The sequence below is a fragment of the Malus sylvestris genome, chromosome 15 (genome assembly GCF_916048215.2).
Source record: "Malus sylvestris chromosome 15, drMalSylv7.2, whole genome shotgun sequence".
Classification (NCBI taxonomy): domain Eukaryota; kingdom Viridiplantae; phylum Streptophyta; class Magnoliopsida; order Rosales; family Rosaceae; genus Malus; species Malus sylvestris.
Genome location: NC_062274.1, coordinates 34,225,919 through 34,247,549, shown reverse-complemented (window position 1 = coordinate 34,247,549; position 21,631 = coordinate 34,225,919).

Sequence of the window (21,631 nt, the reverse complement as noted above, 5' to 3'; positions counted from 1 at the left end):
TTCTCTATGATATGATACTTCTGGACCAAATATCAATTCATAATTTCCCTCACGAGGATGAATAATCTTTCTTAGTACCTAAAAATTAATTAACCATTTGAATGTTCAACTCATGATCTTCAAACCACATGCTTGTTAATACCATGAACCTTTCGGTGGACAATAATTTGTTTTGGTATATTGTTTGATCTGCAACCAGTGTTTGCAATATCATGTATATGCTCGATATCTCCACGGAAATATCCAAATATTCAGGGAACGATATGGAAAGGAGGGTGAAGTGTACATTTCACCCATAGCCCTTGATACTTTCGAAAATCAGTCAATTTCCTCTATATTTTATGTATCCTTGCATAATTTTTGGCAAAAAAATTTGCAAACTAGTGGTCAAGTTTTCTTCTTCGTTTGCTTTTCTACGTTTCCTTCTTCCTTTCTTTTTTCTATTTAATTCAATTTTCAATCTATCATATATTTGAAGATTGTGCAATTTGAAAGTACTATGCAGGAAGACTTAATCAAAATGAAAGATGAAAATTGACTATCAGTTTTAACTCTATGAACTTATGCATTCTATATGGTATTAGTTTAATTTAATAAAACTTGTGTTGCTTTCATGATGCAAGTTTCAATTAAGTAATGTGCAATTTATTCGTTCTAGTGAAATGTTTTATTTTATAATTTGTCATTAGATAGAAGTTTTCCTTCTCAATGTCACATACTTATTTTTAACACAGTATCTAATTATTAATTCTTGATCATACGTGTGTTGTGCCTTCATATGATATTCCCGCAATTGATATTGATATTGATATTTGATAATTTCTATTGATATTTCTGCAAATTTGCATATTAATATTTCTACCAATATTTTAAACATTGGTGATGTGCATTTTATTTGTTCTAGTGAAATGTTTTATTTTATTATTTGTCATTAGGAAGAAGTTTTCCTTCTCACATGTCACATACTTATTTTTTACACAGTATCTAATCATTAATTCTTGATTCATACGTGTGTTGTGCCTTCATATAATATTCCCTAAACAATAATTTCAGATTTCCATGTTTTTTAGCAAATGTCCATCATTTCTATCTAAGGCAACCTATATCGATATTGATATCGGATATATCCATCAATATTTCCGCAAATTTGCATATTGATATTTCCACCGATATTGATATTTTAAACACTGTCTGCAGCTCGAGACAATATTTCTTTCAACACTTCATAATTTTTCTACATTCTTCGGGAGTTTCAATCTAATGTCAACTCTTGCAAGAAATTTATTATGTTGCAACAATATTAAAATGAAAGTACTCACTAAGGCAATTCATACCATCCACTGGTATAGAGTACATAATTTGTGCTTTACCTTTCCAAGGCTTTCTTCAAGCAATTTACATCATTCAGGAATTTTCTACACTTGATGACACATTCTCCTTTGGAATATATATAGAGCAATTTGCTTCTATGTATACTTGAGGAAATTACTTATGGAGATATGTTGTGGGCATCTCACAACCCTTCATATATATTTCTCCATTCATATGAACTTGTTTACAAGAGTATCATAATTTTAGGTTTCAATTAGTAACCTTGTGTTATATCATGTGAGTGTATTTCATTGTATTATAAATGGCCACATGTGTCCTTTTGGGTTCAACATCATTTGGCGTTTTGTACTATAGGTCTGTTTCTCCATGTTCTTACTAAATTGTAATGGAATTGCCTCTCTCCATTTTAGCCAATAATTTTTTTTTCATTGACAAACAAAGGAACGTGACTCAATATCAACACAACTCGTTGATGAATTTAGTAGCTACTATAAGACCCAAATTAATATTGGTTATCATCAATTCGTGATCCACAATTCTCATGTACATACATATGGATATTTTATAAACATTTCAATACTTTGGATATCCTTGCCTTTTCAGGGGCTTTACATTATCTCTTCCAGGACATTCATCTCTTATTAGATGAATTGTTTGGAGATTTTGGATCATAACCTCCTCTAAAGCGTTATAGAGCTTGAATTTTTAATCTCCACTTCTGGAGAGTTTGATCATCGGAACCTATACATCTATCATGCTTTAAGCAGGAGACACAGTACACAGTAATATTGCCATGTCTATAGATTATCCTTTTAGGACTTAAATCCATGCGGCGACTATCATGCTTCGGGCATGCAACAGTTTAGTAGTGCTAATTCTACGGATTATCTCATTGAGACTTCAACCGATGTGGCATCTTTGTAACTCGTAATTAATTAGTAATTTTCAAAATGTGGATTACTTTTTTGTACATCATGTGAATGATATAAACTGATGAGACAGAATGACAGTTGAAGTCGTTCTTGTCCTTGGTTGTTATATCTTCAGGTAGAGTTTGCTGAGCTGCGATTAGGATTCCCATCATTGAACTTTGGTCTTCCATTCACTTAGTCATCTACTAATTTTCTCCCTTTGAACTTCTGTGGGTTCATCGTTGATCCTTTATCTTCAGCCTCCTGCATACAGAGTGGTGCGCAACCTTTGCCTTTGAATGATCATTCAAAACATCACTTCACGGTGACTCATCTATGCTTGGTAGTTTCAGTGTAAAGAGCCAACTTCGTACCAAATGTTCTGAGTCATTGGTGATTTGATACTCAGCTCTAACAACAATTGAAGATGAATACTCGAGAGTAATGCAAGGTTCTAGGCAATCAGTGCCATACCAAAAGTTTGATTTCAGGTATCGACTGATTGCTCTCTTTTGCCTTGTCTTGCAGGCAAGAGCAAGGGCAAAAGAAAAGATAGGAAAAAAGCATTGTGGAGCCAAAAATAATCACAAGGCGACACGTGGATTTTTGACAAAAGAACACAAAACTACCCTTAGGGCATACCGGGATTCCTATGCGCAAGCAGCAGTCAATTATCCCTCAACCAAGTCAAAAGTGCCCAAAATAGGTATCAACTTAAAATCTAATTTATTCATATATTTCCTATTTCATTATTTAGCTAATCAATTAGCTAAATAAATATACTTATTTCATATTTCCTAAAACCCTTTTTTAAAACCATAATAATTAACCAATTAAGAGATTAATTGCCTAATTAATCCCCTAATTGGCAAACAAATCATCCCAAAATTATGCTAGGGTCCGGCCAATCCCATAAAAAAAATAATCCATCTTATTCTCCACCTTTTCCACCATTTTCCCTTTTTAATTACCCTAATTAACTAGCCAATTAATCCCATAAACCACCAAAACATTCATTTTATGTTTAATTAGCCAATTAATCATAATAAATTGGCTAATTAAACCTAAATTAAACCTAAAAACCCTAGCTAGGCCGGCCACCTCCTATCCCTATATATAGTCTCCCATTTTCACCAAAAAGCCATTCCAACACTTTGACAAAAATCCCAAATTTCTCTAAACACTCTTTCTCTCTAAATTCTAACTTTGGCATCAAAGGTTCTTCAGCCAAAGCCCCCTATTCATCGTGGGCGCACGAGGCTCTTGGCCTTAACCTAAGGTGTTAATTGTTTTGTAGGTGCAAAATTGTCCAAAATCAAGGAGGAAGAAATTTGCATCCACAAATTGGTGCTTTCATTGAGAGCAGAAATCCACACTCGTAGAAGACTCTCGCATAAAAAAGGTTTTTCTTTATTTTCTAGTCCATTAGAATATTTTTCATACGTTCTTATTATTAGAATTTTTTATTTGCAAAGGTTCTTTGATAAAATGTATAAGAAAAATATAATGGCTAGAAATTTAGAAAATTCCACAAGGGAAAATTCTAATACTCTAGAAATGGGACTGCGACGATCCACGAGACTAAATGTGGTCATAGGCGGAATGCTACAACCACTACGAGGTTCCACCATGGCCCAAGCTGTGCCATCCAAGTTTGCATGGGCCCAAGCCTCGTATTCGCATGCATCACATACCGAGCAGCCTGCTCCTGCTGAGCAGCCTGCTCTCGTGACCCAGCCTACTCCCGTGGCCCAGCCTGCTCCCGTCGAGCAACCCACTCTCATAGCCCAACCTACTCCCGTGGCTTTCCAAGCAGCCCAAGTCGGCCCAAGACTATCTCGACCATCTGAACCTACCATCGAGCCAGGGGCATTCTCACCATATTTTTTCGCGGATTGACATTTCCCAACTCAAATCTCACGCTCGAAGTTTACCACCCTTCCCCTGCCCAAGGCGGCGCATTCCTTCTAAGCTCTTCTAATCCAAATGGTGAACAACACTTGTCTCGACAAGTCATAGAGTTGACGAGTGCCCTTGCACAACAAACAACCTTGGTGAATCAGCTTTTGCAACGCACCGGGATCCAAGGTGCCCGAGACGAGGTATCCCAAAGTAAGACAAGGGCAGACGAACCTTTCCAACAGCGTCCCGGCAAGCAGCCACTCGACCAGTCACGAGTCGAGCGTTCGGGCAGTGTACACTTCTGATTGGGCCTCTAAGATAGCGTATACTCCCGTCTTAGCGTGCGGAGGAGCGTGCACTCTCGACTAGGCCCACGGATGAGCATACATTCACGGTTGGGGTCACACTCCGATAGTCAACATAAGCAACCTTCTGGGCAAAGTGTTCATTCGTAGCTAAGCTCACAAGGAACATCTTCCACCTCACATCGGAGTAGGCAGAACGACGGACGGAGAGAAGCAGTCACTCAATCCAGCTTAAGTTCAACCAGCAGCCTGCGAATAACTCGCTCGCCTGCTAGGAACGTACCACATGCACTGCATCTGCGGCATAGACGAGTCAAATACATGGAAGAACAGCCTAGACTAGCAAGTCATGGCTGAAGACAGCTGAGAGCTCGGCTACCTCAACAAAGGCAAATTCATGAAGAAGTAAAGAGACTCTTGACCAAGTGATTGGACGATTTCCAGCGCAACGAGGTCACCGACAAGGCACTAGACGGAACATGACCAACATAAGCAGGTTACCCTTCACGGACGAGATCGAGCAGTCAGAGCCTTCACACGAGTTCAAGATGCCACATTTCACATCTTTCAAAGGGGATGAAGACCCGGAGAGACACTTAAAGCACTACCGAAGTGCAATGATCCTTTATCGAAACAACGATGATCTCATGTGCAAGATATTTGCCACCACTTTACAAGGCAAGGCGCAAGATTGTTTCTACACCCTGCTGCCACAATCCATCCGGAATTTCTACGAACTTTCTTTGGTTTTCACCAAAGAATATTCATCATATCGCTCGATCAAAAAGAATTCCGACCATTTGTTTAACATCAAGAAGAACCCAAAGGAGTCACTTCGTGATTATGTGAGGAGATTCAAAGCAGAGAAGGCAAGGATAGTCAGATGCAACGACTTGATAACTAAAGTAGCTTTCCAAAAAAGCCTTCTAGTAGACCACTCGCTATTCGAAAAATTGATCATAAAAAAACATCTAACTCTGGCAGATTCTTTTGCTTTGGCAGAGAAGCATGCACTTTGGGACAAGACTCGCCAATGCACATTCAAGGACTTGAAGAAGTACCCGACATCACCTCCCTAGAAGTAGCGGATGACTTATTCGCATGTTTGATGGTATCTAAAGTAGCAATAAGCTCTACCATTATGCGAGAAGAGTTGGGGGCCCGATTACCTGTATTCTACAGTTCAAAAGCTTTCCTCGATGCTATTAAAAATTCAAAAGCTAACTTTGGCGATAGTTGTTGTAACCCAAAAGCTTAAGTTTTACCTTCAAACGCACACAGTCATCATCATGACGTATTATTATGCTGAATCCAAACCCGCGACGATAAAGGCGTAGACCCTGGCAGATGCAAAGTTTTTTTACGAACGTAAAAACTTGACCTAAAAGACACGTCAAGGGCATACCAACATTAGAAGCAACACTCAGAAGCAAGTTTTATCCTCGTCGTCCCAGAAGATTCTACGTAAGAACAACATGTACTGGCAGTCGAGCACCACCTCCTGTTGCGCGTCACACGGCCCTAGCCGACCCTTGCTCCATTATTCAGCTCTAGAGTGGCCTAATACCAGAAGTTGAGCATCTCCTACTACATGTAACATGGCCCCAGCTCCACGACTCATTACCGCACCTTCAAGCCTAGCCTTGACAAGGCAACAGAGAAGTCTAACGACGCCCCGAAGGCAGCCGAACACACTTTAGCCACACAGGCTCCCTCAATGGAGATTTCTGGCATTTGCATGTCGACGGCGCATCCAACTACAAAGGCTCGTGAACAGCCGTGGTTATTGCCATCCCAGACGGTTCAATGCTCGGGCAGGCGATCGCTCTAAGCTTCAAAGCATCTAACAACGAAGCAGAGTACGAAGCCCCACTAGCAGGCCTTCAAATGACAAAAGACTTGGTGGTTAAAAAGCTTTCAATTCATTTCGATTCCCAGCTAATCACCAGCCAGACTATTAGGGGCAAAGGCATGATGATCAGGGCAACCAACTACTTCACCAAATAGATAGAAGTAGAGCCCATGACGATCACGATTCAGACAGACATAGAACGCTTCAAATGAAGGAGCATTATTTGTCGATTTGGCATCCCTTAATCTATCGTCACCGACAACGGTCCGCAATTCGTGGGTAAAAATTTGGCGAAGTTCTTCCAAAAATATGGCATCAAGCAGCACATGTCTACGCCAAGATATCCTCAAGGCAATAGGCGGGCCAAAGCATCCACTAAGATGATCATCGATTGCCACAAGAAATCCCCTACCAGTAAGAAAAGAAAATGGCCAGATGAACTCCCTAGATGTCTATAGGCATATCGCACCACCAAAAGACGAGCAACCGAAAGGAGATGGCCACAAGCTTAAATCTGGCAGATAAGAAGTACGAGCAGACTATCACCCGCATCGCAGCTTACCAGCAGCAGTTCCTTTCTAGCCACAACAAAAGGGCCAAGATCCGGCAGTTCCAGCCCAAAAATCTAGTCCTAAGAAAATCCTTCATCACTGCCAGCAGAGAAGGCTCCAAAAAGATGAATCTCATCTAGGAAGGTCTGTATAAGATTAGCAGAATAGGTAGCAAAAGTAATTACACAACGAAAAAAAAAGATCGAAAAACAGTGGAGCGCCTACAATCTGAAGAGGTACCATGTGTGACCTCCCACTGCATCAAAGCCCGAAGACTCAAGAAGCTCGATGTGCACCACCACACAAGCTGAGGATTATCCAGTTGTTATGCAGTTCCTACCTTACAGTTAAGTTCTCGTTCGTTTCACTCGTTTTTCAATGAAGAATTTATAAGTAATCACAATTTGGCTCGGCTGCATGCTTACAACAACTAATCACTCCTGCACTTCAAAAAAAGACTGCACCCTTCTTAGGGACTCATCGTAGGAATTGCGCCCCCCGATGGACCAACCATGCTCTCCAGTACGAGAGGGTAAACTAATTGCTCTCCAGTGTGAGAGGGTAAACTAATTCCCCAACACCCATATGGGTTAACTCTCCAAGACGGGAGGATAAACTTTACACTCCGAATATCTAGACGTGGATGAGTCTGGCTGCCCTAGTATAACTAGATGCACGATGGCTTGAGCCGGGATTCCTAGAAGTAGCCACAATGGTCTTTTTCAAGGCTTAGCTAACTGAAGGATTTTGGGTCTTTTGGCCTAATCCGTGGGGAACCGGGCCCTAGAGACGGAAGGGGCACATTACAAAGTATGCCCTACAGACGGCTGCCCTGAAACCCTAAAGCTGCTACCGAGTGCATTAAGGTAGCCTACGGATTCTGGAAGACTGCCTACGGCTTGCCCTTCGAGCAGTAAAGCCTCGCTAGACTTATACAACCGCATATTCTTGTGAAAGGTTAAACAAGCTAGCATGCATATACGAAGCTTTATCCACTGCCGACATGCTACGTAGTCGAAAAGCTTCACTTCTACCAAGCGTGGAACAACCTACACCAAGTCCTAAAGTGTTGTGATACTTGTTACGCAACCTACAGAATTGGAGAAAGTCAAGGTTAACAGCCTAGTGGTTACGTGGACTTGTCTGTTTCTGTAAGTAAGGCATCCGACTGCCAACCTTATGGCTAACAACTTTGCAAAGTTCTATACCAACACGTACGGCTTTATAGGCTACACGAGCTTTTCTACTTATAAAAAAGTAGCATGCCTGCCACTAGTCTATCAAGTCTAAAAGTTAGGGCATGAACAAAAGAAGCGAAGATGAAAAAAAGCGAAGGAAAACACGTTTATAAACAATTAGCAAAGGTCGAAGGAGTTCAAGCAAAACAAGAGCTACAAGAAAAAACAAATAAAATCCTAAAAACTACCTAGAAGACTACAACAGCTTGGACATCCCACAACTACTCAGTTGCCACACCTTCAGCAGCCGTAACGCTCTTAGCAGCGGCATTATCCGACGCTTCACCCCCGGCTGCCCCAGCTTGGGCACCAACTTCTTCAACTATTTCACCAATGGAAGCTTCAAAAGTAAAAGCAAGCAAGTCTTCCGGAGAAATAGAGAAGGTCTCGAAACCTCAAACCCATCATTCTCACCCTTCAGCTGCTCATTCTTCTCAAGCAAACTAACACGGACGCGCTGCAACTCATCCACTCCCTTTTCAAACTTTCGTTGATCTTCAGTACATCTTGAAGTTCCAACACTTGGGGTTCAAGTCTATTGACGATTCTCTTGAAAGTGGATCACTTGATTATAAGCAGCAATCAACTCTTCATCCTTTGCATAAGCAACGAAACGAAGCTCAGAAACTGCAAACTCAAGATCTTGTATCTGAGGTATGTAACATTCAATCTCCTTCTCTACACTTTCATACTTAACTTGGATCGCATCAAGCCTAGTCCTCAAGTCAATGATCTCGTGGCGAGCGGTCTCAAGCTGCAGAGAAGTTGGGGCATAAATATTAGACCCCTTCAAAGTAACAAGCTTAGAATCCAACCTCTTGATCTCCTTGTCTAAGGAATAAGATTCAGCTTCCATAGTCTTTGCCACCTCTTTGGCAGCCTTGCTGTATATACATCATAGCAAGCAGAGCAGTCCCTTTATATTGGGTCGTATGTTTTGCAAAGGAACTTAGGCAAACAACCTTTCTACCGCCATCAACAAACTTGGCACAAGCGTTTATGTCTTCAAGCAGATCTAGCTTCAAAGCACATAGATCTCAGCAGCCTCCCCAGAAGCAGGCTTAGTGAATTTCTCACAGCTGCCCACGCGAGCAGTCTCTTCTTTCCTAGCAGGATCAGTCTCAGCAGCAAAGGGAGTGGGCCTTGGCGCCACTTTAGCAGCAGAGTCCACCTTATCGCTCTTCATAATAGCACGCCTCTCCAAAGGTGAACCAGACTTAGCTCCCAACAGACGTCTTGGTACAAAATTCGGCACTAAGGGCATGACATGACCTTTATGCCGAACAATTCTATCAGCAATCGTACTAGCCATTCTTGACATGACAGGTGCCACATGCTCAGATCTAGCAGCCTCATTTTTCGTCCCCTTGGAAAAAGTCAAGTTAATCACAAGCCTAGAGGCAGTCGGCGAACCTGCGCGAGCAGCGAAAGAAGTCTTTGGTTTTTTCTTAGCTAACATCTCTTGAGCAGGCAGGGAAGATCCTTTTTCCCATCTTCACTTGCAGTATGATCCACAACAGTGATTGGACGAGCCAATGCATTCGCCTTGATCCTATTCACCTCCTTTTTTGGGAGCAGCCCACGTTTCTCTTAACGAAGAGAGTTAAAGTAACCAACATCATTCGTGGTACCCAGCAGGGGAGTTCAACCCAACATTCCAGCAGCTCATGAGGCCCGCAACCTTTTCATTTCTCTCAATCACCGACCTAGCTCGCGTCATGTCCAAAAGCCTAAAAGGACATGAGCTATGTGACTCGCCTAGCACTGCGCCCCAGCGCCATAATCCGCGGCCCCAACCACACAAGCTGCCCTTGGTTCTAGCCAAGTTGAGCAGCTTAAAGTAGTGGTCCCTGCCACAATACCTCATCAGCCCATGCTGAGCCGACTCCTGGCCCATGCCAGTCGACGTGCCGCACCACCCCGACTGCTGCCCCACAATAGCACCATCCATGAAGAAGACAAGGAAAATTAATTTTTTTCTTACCTCGGTGCAGCACGAAGAAGACGAAGAAAGCAACGAAAGACGTTCATTTGCACGAGCAAGATGTAAAAGATTGCTAGAGGAGGGGGAACAAATATCCTCTAAGCTATCTCTCTTTTGTAGGGTAGAATAAATCGCTCTCCAAAGTTGATTTAATAACCTACTTAAGGTGGACTTAAATAGGCTTTAAAAGAAATTTATTTCCCTTTCCTAGAAGGATCTAATTTCCTATTAAAGAGAGAATCAACATCAAAATAGGAAGCAGTCTTAAGTTTTCTAAAGCAAGAAGATCTCTACACCTGCTGCCCTTTCCTGCGAGCAGCCCAACAGGTGTGGGGGCATTTGTGGAGCCAAAAATAATCACAAGGCAACACGTGGATTTTTGACAAAAGAAGACAAAACTACCCTTTGGGCATACCGGGATTCCTATGCGTAAGCAGTAGGCAATTATCCCTCAACCAAGTCAAAAGTGCCCAAAATAGGTATCAACTTAAAATCTAATTTATTCATATATTTCCTATTTCATTATTTAGCTAATCAATTAGCTAAATAAATATACTTATTCCATATTTCCTAAAACCCTTTTTTAAAACCATAATAATTAACCAATTAAGAGATTAATTGCCTAATTAATCCCCTAATTGGCAAACAAATCATCCCAAAATCATTTTAGGGTCCGGCCAATCCCATAAAAAAAATAATCCATCTTATTCTCCACCTTTTCCACCATTTTCCCTTTTTAATTACCCTAATTAACTAGCCAATTAATCCCATAAACCACCAAAACATTCATTTTATGTTTAATTAGCCAATTAATCATAATAAATTGGCTAATTAAACCTAAATTAAACCAAAAAACCCTAGCTAGGCCGGCCACCTCCTATCCCTATATATAGTCTCCCATTTTCACCAAAAAGTCATTCCAACACTTTGGCAAAAATCCCAAAATTCTCTAAACACTCTTTCTCTCTAAATTCTAACTTTGGCATCGAAGGTTCTTCAGCCAAAACCTCCCCATTCATCGTGGGCGTTTGAGGCTCTTGGCCTTAACCTAAGGTGTTAAATGTTTTGTAGGTGCAAAATTGTCCAAGATCAAAGAGGAAGAAATTTGCATCCACAAGCATGATATCAGATATTTTTGCTCTCAACCCTGATGATATGAGATACTTTTGCTCTTGAGGAAAAATAGCAGAAGAATTTAATGTTGATGTAAAACTTCTCGATCAAAAAAAATTTCTTGTTGAGAAAATGAATTCGGCATTTTGAGGGACGTGGTTGAAGAGGTATTCTTAAAGAAGAGGAAAACTAAGTATTTTGTGAGGCTTAGTTGAAGATGCATTCTCGGCAAGGAAAAAGAGTAAGACATTTTTGGTACTGTACCTTGCCATGGAAGAGGGAAGTCAAGATATATAGGGATTTTATAATAGCAGGTAGTGGTGTTTGATGCTAAATATATAAGCACACAAATTAAACCCTCTTTTTATCAATTATAGCAAAGTATGTAAGTAGGGATCGTTCTAGGCCGGGGATTAAGAGGGATTACTAAATCACTTGAAAACTGACTTGAAACGTAAAAACAAAGTTTAAAACACTAAACTAGACTCAAAGAATGCAAAACTAAACTCTAAAACACTAAAACAAACCAAAAGACTCAAAATAGCCCAAAAAACTCGAAACTGCCTTAAAAACACAATCTGGGCAGTTTTGAACACTAAACACAAATTTGGACGAAAATAGGTTATAACTTGACTCAAGACACTTAAAAACACAAACTAAATTGATTTCTAACTAAGATGACTCAACAAAATAAAGGGGGATTTGGTTTTGACGAAATTAAAAACAAAACAGATATTTTGTAATTTGAACAGATTTTAAAACGAATTTGATAAAAGTGAATGGATGGAAAGCTAGTTAAGGGGTTCTTCTCCACACATGTCACACTTGCATACAAAACAATTTCCAATTGATTTTCAATAAACCATGAATTCCCAACACCCCAGATTAACCGTGAATTGCACTAATTAACCCTCAGATTTTCCTAACGTTATCGAATTGGATGAATTGCATACGACAACCCAAAGCATTCCTCACAACTTCCCTACATGAATTGCATAACAAAGATACAAGCAAAGATCATTAAGTTCTATAAAAACCATAAGCATTGGCGAGGCACTTGTTACTATGAATTGCATGAAACTTATGCCAAGAATTTACTTAACACAATTGTGATCAACAACCTTTACTACTTTCGAATATAAGTTCATAACGATTAGGTGAAATTCCCTTATATCCTAGCATCAAACTTATGCATGAAAATTAAGCGTGCACTCTCAACCAACACACACAAATCAGTTTTAATTCATATAGATAAGTAAATTGAATTCACAACTTATGAAACGTAATTAGAAGTAATCAAATCATATAGCAAGCATAAACATGGTTTAGAATCCCCCCTAGCCAAGGGGGGTTTAGTTCCTCATACGCACAAAGCAAAGATAAATAAGTTTAAACATTGAAATCCAAAGAAAGAGAACACCTAAAACGCTCCAACTTGGCAGCAGGTGCATCCACGATTCCTCATTCCTCCTTGCTGCGGCACAGAGATTTTGGACAGGTTTTTGGGGTTATGAATGGTGTGGAATGGATGGGGGATGTATGGTGGTGTTTAGGATGGATGGGTGGTGCGGCAATGGGTGGTTTTTGGCAGAAATTATGGAGAATGGTGGTGGAAGGCTGCGGCAGAGAGAGGGAATGATTTCTGGCGTGAATTGTGTATTATGATGGGTGGTAATTCAGCCAAGGGGTGAATGAGAGTATATATAGGCACAAAAAACCCTAGGGTAATCAGATATGGACTTGGATAACCCAAATCCACAAGGAAAAAGGCTTAGAAATCAGAATTCACAAGGAAAAAGGCCTAGGGGTGCGGCAGATAAGGATAGGGTAGGATAAGGCTTCTAGAAAGCCTTGCAAGGCAAGATAACAAGTTCTAGAAAGGGGGAAGTGCGGCAAGGATTAGGGGGAAAAGGATAGGGCTTCTAGAAACCCAAAACCAAGAGAAAATAGACCCTAACCCACAACAAGGATAAGGAAATGCTCTCCAACCTTTCTTTGTGTCTTCCAACGCTTAGGAACCTTCTAATGTTGCTGAAACTTAAGGCCATTTAGGTTTAGGAAAGATCAACCCAAAATAGCAACTTTTAGGCTTAACTTTCCTACTTCAAGTAGGAAACCTTGTTTGAGTAGGAATCTTCATTCTTCTAGGAATCTATCTTCAACTAGGAATCCCTCGTTGATTAGGAATCCTTCTTCAATTAGGACTCCTTCTTGGACTAGGAATCCTCAAATCTTCAAATCTTCAATTTCGTCCAAACCTTTTGTTCCAAGCATGTGCTATTCAATCCAAGCTCACTTTTGCTCCAAAAAGCTCCAATTTGCATCTTTTTGTATAATATGCCCTTAAAACCTGAAAACACATGAAAATAGCTTAAAAGACTACTTTAACTAAGAAAACATAACAAAAATGCATAAGAACTAGCTAACTAAGGCCCATAAATATGCTCCTATCAGTGTTGTTGGGACCATCTCCTTCACACTTGTCGTTAACAGTGGTGTAGTTGGAACAGTAAAACTCACGTGTTTCAACTTTGCCAAAGATATTTTGATAGACTTGTCCTTGATATCAAAAAGTTGAGATTGCATCTGAGAAATGCCATAAACTTTATTCAGGAAAATTCGGCTTTTGAAATTCGAAGACCAGTGTCTTCGATTTTTTAACAAGTAGTTGCGTTGCCTTTTTTTTTTATATATAGGGCATCAATTGTATCCAAAAAGCACACTTGAAAAGTTGTATGCCTATGAAAATTGCCCATGTTGCATTTATGAGATTTCAATTTATCTGATTTCCTTTTCTTTCATCTTTTATGAAAATAGCTTGCCCATTTGACCGTTGTTTTGATTTAAATGTTGTGGAAGATACATATATGCCTCTTCAAGACAATATCCGACTTCCATCATTCTTATCATCTAAGGGTCCTCTTACGGTTAGAAACTTTGTGATAAAGAATGATATAACTGTTGCAGTAGTAGCTAAGAATCTTCTCAATCCCAAAGATAAAAGAATGCCTTCAAAAGGTTTGACAAATTGGTTGTTCAAGACTCTTTGACTTTTAGAATTCAGTGTGCGAGTTTTGTATCCTACATGGGCCAACGTCTACTTGCTCGAACTCGCCAGGTTGAATAACTAATGGCTGAGGTGGCAAGCCTTAGGCAATAAATTAGAGGGATCAAGCACGAGAATAGAGAGTTGCACATACTTGCAAATAATTACTTGACGAGCATGAAAAGAAAGCTAAACCAGTTGCAGGAATCCGAAAGTCGGATTCAAAATGGCCATCAAAGGTCGTGACTTTATTCCAAAGGCATCCATTACCTCCACCACCTGGAGTTCTACCAAGTATTAAGACTTCAAATGATCAACCTCTGATGCCTCCTCATTATGAAGTTTTGCCAAACACTAAGGCTTTACCTGATTAATCTCCAATACCTCCCCTTTCTAGGGTTCTACCAGGTACTAAGGGTTCACATGAGCAGCCTTTATAAAAGCCTTTTTTTTTTCATTGTTGTAGTTGTAGTTCATGTGTATGCACGCGTATGTATGAAAAAGTTATTTCTCTTCTAGTTTTTTACATGTCTGAAACTTCTAATTCAGTTTGTTAGATATAGGAAAGTATGAATACTTCTGGTCATATGAATATGATTCAATGAGCTTTTAAGCAAAGATGTTTTCTAATATCATAAGCTTCTACGTGAATTCTTGGGCATTATGAATTCATGAAAGTATCTTTTATATAAGATGTCGATGATAACAAAATCAAGTTTTGCTAGTTAACCATTTTCTTATTCCCAAAAGGAAAGAAATGTGGTAAATAGAACTTGCAATAATTAATTTATACCATATAAACACATGTCAACATGAAGTGTTAGAACTTCAAGTTCTTAACATTATTTATATTTTGAACTTTTGGTCAAAATATTATGGGTAAATTACACAAAACTACCTCAATTATGGGTCGAACCACAATTTCATACCTCATATGTTAAATATTGCAATGTCATACCTCAACTTATGAATTCGTTGCAATGTCATACCTCTGTTACATTTTTTGTTAATTTAGCTGTTAAATGATGACATGGCAAGAGTGGGGCCCACTTCTTCTCCAACAGAAATAAAAAATTAATTAATTATTACTAAATTATTAATTTTTTTTATTTGAAAATTAAAATTAATTTTAAAAAAAAACTTTCCTCACTCACTCCCTCTTTCCTCACATGTGTCTCCCTCACTCAATCTCTCTGCTCTCATCCCCTCCTTCGTCCCCCTTCTTCCTCCCCTGACTCCCTCCTCCATCCCTGCTCTTGCTCGTCCTCCTTAAACACTCTAATTTTCTGTGCCGATCCCCATCAACATCTCCATCGACCTCAACGCTCCATCCGCCACCTACTGGCCCTGCTACTCGAGCCGCCTCGTCGAGTCACCTTCTGCGGGCATAAATCTGCAAACTTCAGTTGGCATTGCAGATTCACACAGATTCAGACTTGAAATTGAACCGGAAAAACGGTTCGCCTCGAGCTGGAGAGTGAGGAAATGGGTCAAATGGTTCACCTTTGCAGGAATCTCGCCGGATAAGTTGTTGTAGGACCAGATCGAGGCGGTAGACACAGAAGAGAGAAGCTATGGAGGCAGGAAAGTCACCGGAGAGTTCGTTGTAGGAGAGAAACAGGAGTTTGAAGGCGGTGAAGTTGGAGAGGTCCGGGATTACGCTTAATGCTCAGATAGATAAAGGTTTGGATCTGGAGATAATTTTAGATGTTGAGTGGGTAAGGTTTGCTAAGACTTCAACTGAAAATTCACATGCAAAAGCCAATTTCGTTGAGTTTTTGTTTTTTAATTGGAACCCAAATATTGTTTCAAACTTCTTGCTTGGGCTAGTATCGTGAAGAAGCCGTTTGATTTTTTTTCCAATCTCTTGTTGCAGACAAAGTTTCTCAAAGCTTTGTTTTATGTTTGGGGGTAACAATTTAGGAGAGAAAGAGGGGGAGACAGGGAGGGAGAAGAGAGAAAAATGACAATTGAAAATTGCAGATTTTTTTTTATGTTCAATAGTCAAGGATGGAAAAAATGTAGGGAATTGTTAAATATGGAGAGAGAAGATAGAAGATGCTGAATATAGGGAAGAAAAAAATGCAGGGAAGGAAAAAGCAGAGGAAGAGATTAGACTTGGCAGTTTTTGACACGACACGATGACACGACACGAAAACGATACGAAAATAACGGGTTTCGGGTCAACACGATAACTTATCGGGTCACTATCGGGTGACCCGTTAAGAACCCGTTAATAACGGGTTCTTAACAGGTATACACGCGGGTAACACGTGGGTAACCCGTTTCGACCTGTTAAGAAAAAAATTATTTTAATAATTTTAAAGTTTAATTACTAAAAGATTTATTATAAAATACAATAGTCATATTAATATATACAATATATTCTATATTAAATATATAGTTTTGTATTATTGTTCTATATAAATTATAAAAAAATTAAAAAAAAGTTTTAGTCATTATTTATTTTTATTATGAGAGTTCCTTATTATCATTACTAGGATAAATTTTACATAACATATTCTTGTCCAAAATTAAAATATACTGGTATAGTATTTGTATATGCAAGAACTAAGAAGACATACATACAAAGAGATGCATCGGTTGGTGTGAAAAAGTAACAAAAAATTGATGGAGATTCCTGGCAGCACGATTCGGTGTGAATGACGGGGATTTATTGACCCCAACAGATCTCGAGGGATAGATTAGGAAAGGACAAAAAATTAATAATTTTTTAATAATTAATTTAATTATTAAATATAAAATTATAATTTTTTAATTTTTTATTTCTTATGGGGAATGAATGGATCTCCACTCCTGCCTCATCATCATTAATGGTTAAATTAAAAGAAAATTTAACAAAAGTATGACATTGCAACGAATTCATAAGTTGAGGTATGACATTGTAATGTTTAAAACAAGAAATATGAAATTGTGGTTCGACCTATAATTGAGGTAGTTTTGTGTAATTTACCCAAACATTATTCATATGTACTTGAAATTTATGCTCGATAGCGATATCATTAGAACCTTTAGGTTCATATTTTTGGAATTCATGCTTGTGGATGCAAATTTCTTCATCTTTGTTCTTGGAAAAAATTGCATCTACAAAACAAACAACACCTTAGGTCAAGGCCAAGAGCATCATGCGCCCACGATGAATGGGAGGAGGGGCTTTGGCCGAAGAACCTCCAATACCAAAGTTAGAATTTTGAGAGAAAAGTGTTTGGAGAATTTAGCAAGAGTGTAGAACTTAGGTTTTGGAGAAAATGAAGGTGTTTATAAAGGGGTGTGGCCGGCCCCTTTGGGAGGAGATGAACTGGCCACTTGGATGGTTTTTTGGGTAAGATTCATGACTTGTAGCTAATTAATAAATAAATTGAATAATAAATCAATTAATTAGCTAATTAATATAATTTGAAAGGAATGATTTGGGGGTTATCTTGTGGAGAATATTTGATGAGGATTGATGAAATAGGTTTTAAATAAATACCTATTTTGGGCACTTTTGACTTATTGAGGGATGGTTGTCCATTGCTCACGCATAGGAGTTCCAGTGTTCCTCGAGGGTGGTTTTGTCCTTTTACCCTAGAATCCATGTGTCACCTCCATATTCTTCTTGATTAATTTTGGCTCCACAAATGCCCCCACACCTGTTAAGCTGCTCGCAGGAAAGGGCAGCAAATGTAGAGATCTTCTTGCTTTAGGAAAAATAAGACTATTTCCTATTTTGATGTAGATTCCCTCTTTATTTGGAAATTAGATCCTTCTAGGAAATAGAAATAAATCACTTCCAAAGTCTATTTAAGTCTACCTTAAGTAGATGACTAAATCAACTTTAGAGAGCAATATATTCTATCCTACAAGAGAGAAAGCTAGAGGATATTTGTTCCCCCTCATCTAGTAATCTTCTACACTTGCCTGTGCAAAGGACCGTCTTTCGTTGTTTTCTTGGTCTTCTTAGTGCCGCACTTAGGTAAGAAAAAATTAATTTTCCTTGTTTTCTTCTTGGATGGTGCTACCGCGGGGCAGCAGTCGGGGTGGTGCGGCACGTCGGCTGGCAGAGGCAAAGAGTTGGCTCGGCATAAACCGATGAGGTGTTGTGGCATGGACCACTACTTGGGCTGCTCGATTTGGCTAAAGCCAAGGGCAGCTGTGCGGCTGGGGCCATGGATTATGGCCCTGGGGTCGTCGATTGTAGCACTAGGGCGTTGTGTTAGGCGAGTCGCATAACTTATGTCCTTTTAGGCTCTTGGACCTGATGCGAGCTAGGCCGGTGATTGAGAGAAATGAAAAGGTCACGGGCCTCATAAGCTACTGGAATGCTGGGCATGCAGGTTTCCTGCCTGCTGATTTGAGAGAAAAAAAAAGAGGGAAAAGCCATTATAGGTTGAGCTTCCCTGCTGAGTACCGTGAACGGCGTTGGTTACTTAGTCCTCTTTGTTAGGATAAAGGTGGGCTGCCCTCGAGAGATGAGATAAAGCGAATCAAGGCGAAGGTGTTGGCTCGTCTGATCGCTGTAGTAGAGCCTGTTGCGAATGAAGGTGGGAAAAAGAGATCTTCCACCTACTCAAAAGGTGCCGGCTGAGAAAAAAACAAAGACTTATTCCAAAGGGACGAAAGATAGGGCTGCTAGATTTGAGCTAGTGACTCCTGCTATGCCAAAGATGGCTAGTTCAATTGCCGATAGAATTCCTCAGCGTAGAAGCTCCATCGTGCCCTTAGGAGCTAAGTATGGTTCACCTTTAAAGAGGCTTACTAATATGAAGAGTGATAAGGTGGACTTTGCTGCTAAAGTGGCTCCAAGGCCTACTCCCCTGTTGCTGAGATTGATTCGCCTGCTAGGAATGAGAAGATTGCTTGTGTGGGTAGCTATGAGGAATCCACTAAGCCCGTTTCTGAGGAGACTGCTGAGATCTGTGCACTTTTGAAACCAGATCTGCTTGAAGATATGGACGATTGTACCAAGTTTGTTGATGGTGTTAGAAAGGTTGTTTGCCCAAGTTCCTTTGCGAAGCATACGGGCGAGTATAGGAAGATTGCTCTACTTGCAATGATGTAGAAGATGGCTATTATGGCAGCCGAGTCTATGCTTCTTGACCAAAAGAATACCAAGGCTGCCGATGAGGTGGCAAATGTTATGGCAGTTGAAGCTGAGCTCGTCGTTTCTGGGGAGGCTGCCGAGAAGATCAAGAGGTTGGAATCTGAGCTCGTCGTTTTGAATGGGTATATCTTTGCCCCCATTTCTCTGCAGCTTGAGACCGCTCACCAAGATATCATTGACTTGACCACTAGGCTTGACGCAATCCAACTTAAGTATGAAAGTGCAGAGAATGAGATCAAGTGTCACATAACTCAGATTCAAGATCTTGAGCGTGCCGTTTCTAAGCTTCGATCTGCTGCTTATGCAAAGGATGAAGAGTTCATTGCTACTTATAACCAAGTGATCCACTTCAAAAAGGTCGTTAATAGGCTTGAACCCTAAGTGTTGAAACTCCAAGGTGCATTGAAGATCAACGAAAGTTTGAAGAAAAAATGGATGAGCTGTAGCGCGTCCATGTTGGTCAGAGTTAGGCCGATTCCTACAAGCTGGGTTTTGTAGATCATTTCTTTGATAGGCTGTCTGACTTCGAGTTTGCTGGGAGAAACTTCGAAACCTTCTCTATTTCTTTAGAAAACTTACCTGTACTTTTGAGGCCTTCATTGGTGAAGTAGTCGGAGATGTTGGTGCCCAAGCTGGAGCAGCCGGGGGTGAAGTGCTGGATGATGCCGCTGCTGAGAATGTCGCGATTGCTGAAGGTGTGGCAACCGAGTAACTCTGGAGTGTCCAAGCTGCTGAAGAGTAGTCTTCTAGGTAGTCTTTAGGATTTTCTTTGTTTCCTTCGTTGCTTTTTGCTTTGCTTGAACTCCTTCGGTTTTTGCTAGTTGTTTATCAATTTTGGTAGAAAATTTAATAAACTTGCTTCATTCGCTTTTCTCCATCTTCGCTTCTTTTGTTCATGCCTTAACCTTTAAAGTTTATAGACTAGTGGTAGGCGTACGACTTTTCTATAAGCAGACAAGCTCACGCAGACGATGCAGTCGTAGGTGTTGGTGTAAAACTTTGCAAAGTTGTTAGCCATAGGGTCGGCAGCCGGACGCCTTACTTACAGAAGCAGACAAGTCTGCATGATCACTAGCCTGTTAACCTTGACTTTCTCCAATTCCGTAGGTTGCATAGCAAGTATCACAACACTTTAAGACTTGGTGTAGGTCATTCAGCGTTTGATAGAGGTGAAGCTTATCGACTACATAGCATGTCTACAATGAATAAAGCTTCGTATATGCACGTTAGCTTTTTTAACCTTTCACAAAAATATGCGGTTGTATAAGTCTAGCATGGCTTTACTGCTTGAAGGGTAAGTTATAGGTAGTCTTCTGGAAACCGTAGGCTACCTTAGTGCACTCGGTAGCAACTTTAAGTTCGAGGGCAACCATCTATAGGGCATATTGCATAATATGCCCCCTCAATCTCTGGGTCCCAAAATCTTTCAGCTAGCTAAGCCTTGAAAAAGGCCATTGTGGCTACTTCTAGGAATCCCGGCGCAAGCCATCATGCACCTAGTTATACTAGGGCAGCCCGACTCATCCACGTCTGGATATTCAGAACTTAAAGTTTATCCTCCCGCCTTGGAGAGCAAACCCATGTGGGTGTCAGGGAATTGGTTTACCCTATCGCATTGAAGAGCAATTAGTTTATCCTTCTGCACTGGAGACCATACACAGTTGGGTGTTGGGGAATTGGTTTACCCTCTTGTACTAGAAACCATGGTTGGTCATTCAGAGGCGCAATTCCTGCATGAGTCCCTAAGAAGGGCGCGATCTTCTTTTGAAGTGCAGGATTGATCAGTTGTTGTAAGCATGCAGCCAAGCCAAGTTGTAGATTACTTCTGAATTCCTCATTGAAAAACAAATGAAACGAACGAGAACTTAGCTGCAATGTAGGAACTGCATAACAACTGGATAGTCCTCGGCTTGTAAGGTTGTGCCCGTCGAGCTACTTGACTCTTCGGGCTTTGATGTAACAAGAGGTCACACATGGTACTTCCTCATATTGTAAGCGTTCCACTGCTTTTCGATCTCTTTGTCATTCATGGTGGCGAAGGTGTAATTTCCTTTGCCACCTACTTTGTTAATCTTGTACAGACCTTTCCAGATGGGATTCATCCTTTACCGCATAATTTGGACACTAGTAATTAAAAATTATTAAAATCTATGTCGGTTATAAGCAACATTAACTGTTTACGTCAGTTAAAAGCGACATAGAAAGTTTTTTACGCTTACAACCAATAGTAAATCCGACGTCATGTTCAGTAGGTGTCCTAACCGATAGAAAGTTTATGACGCTTACAACCGAA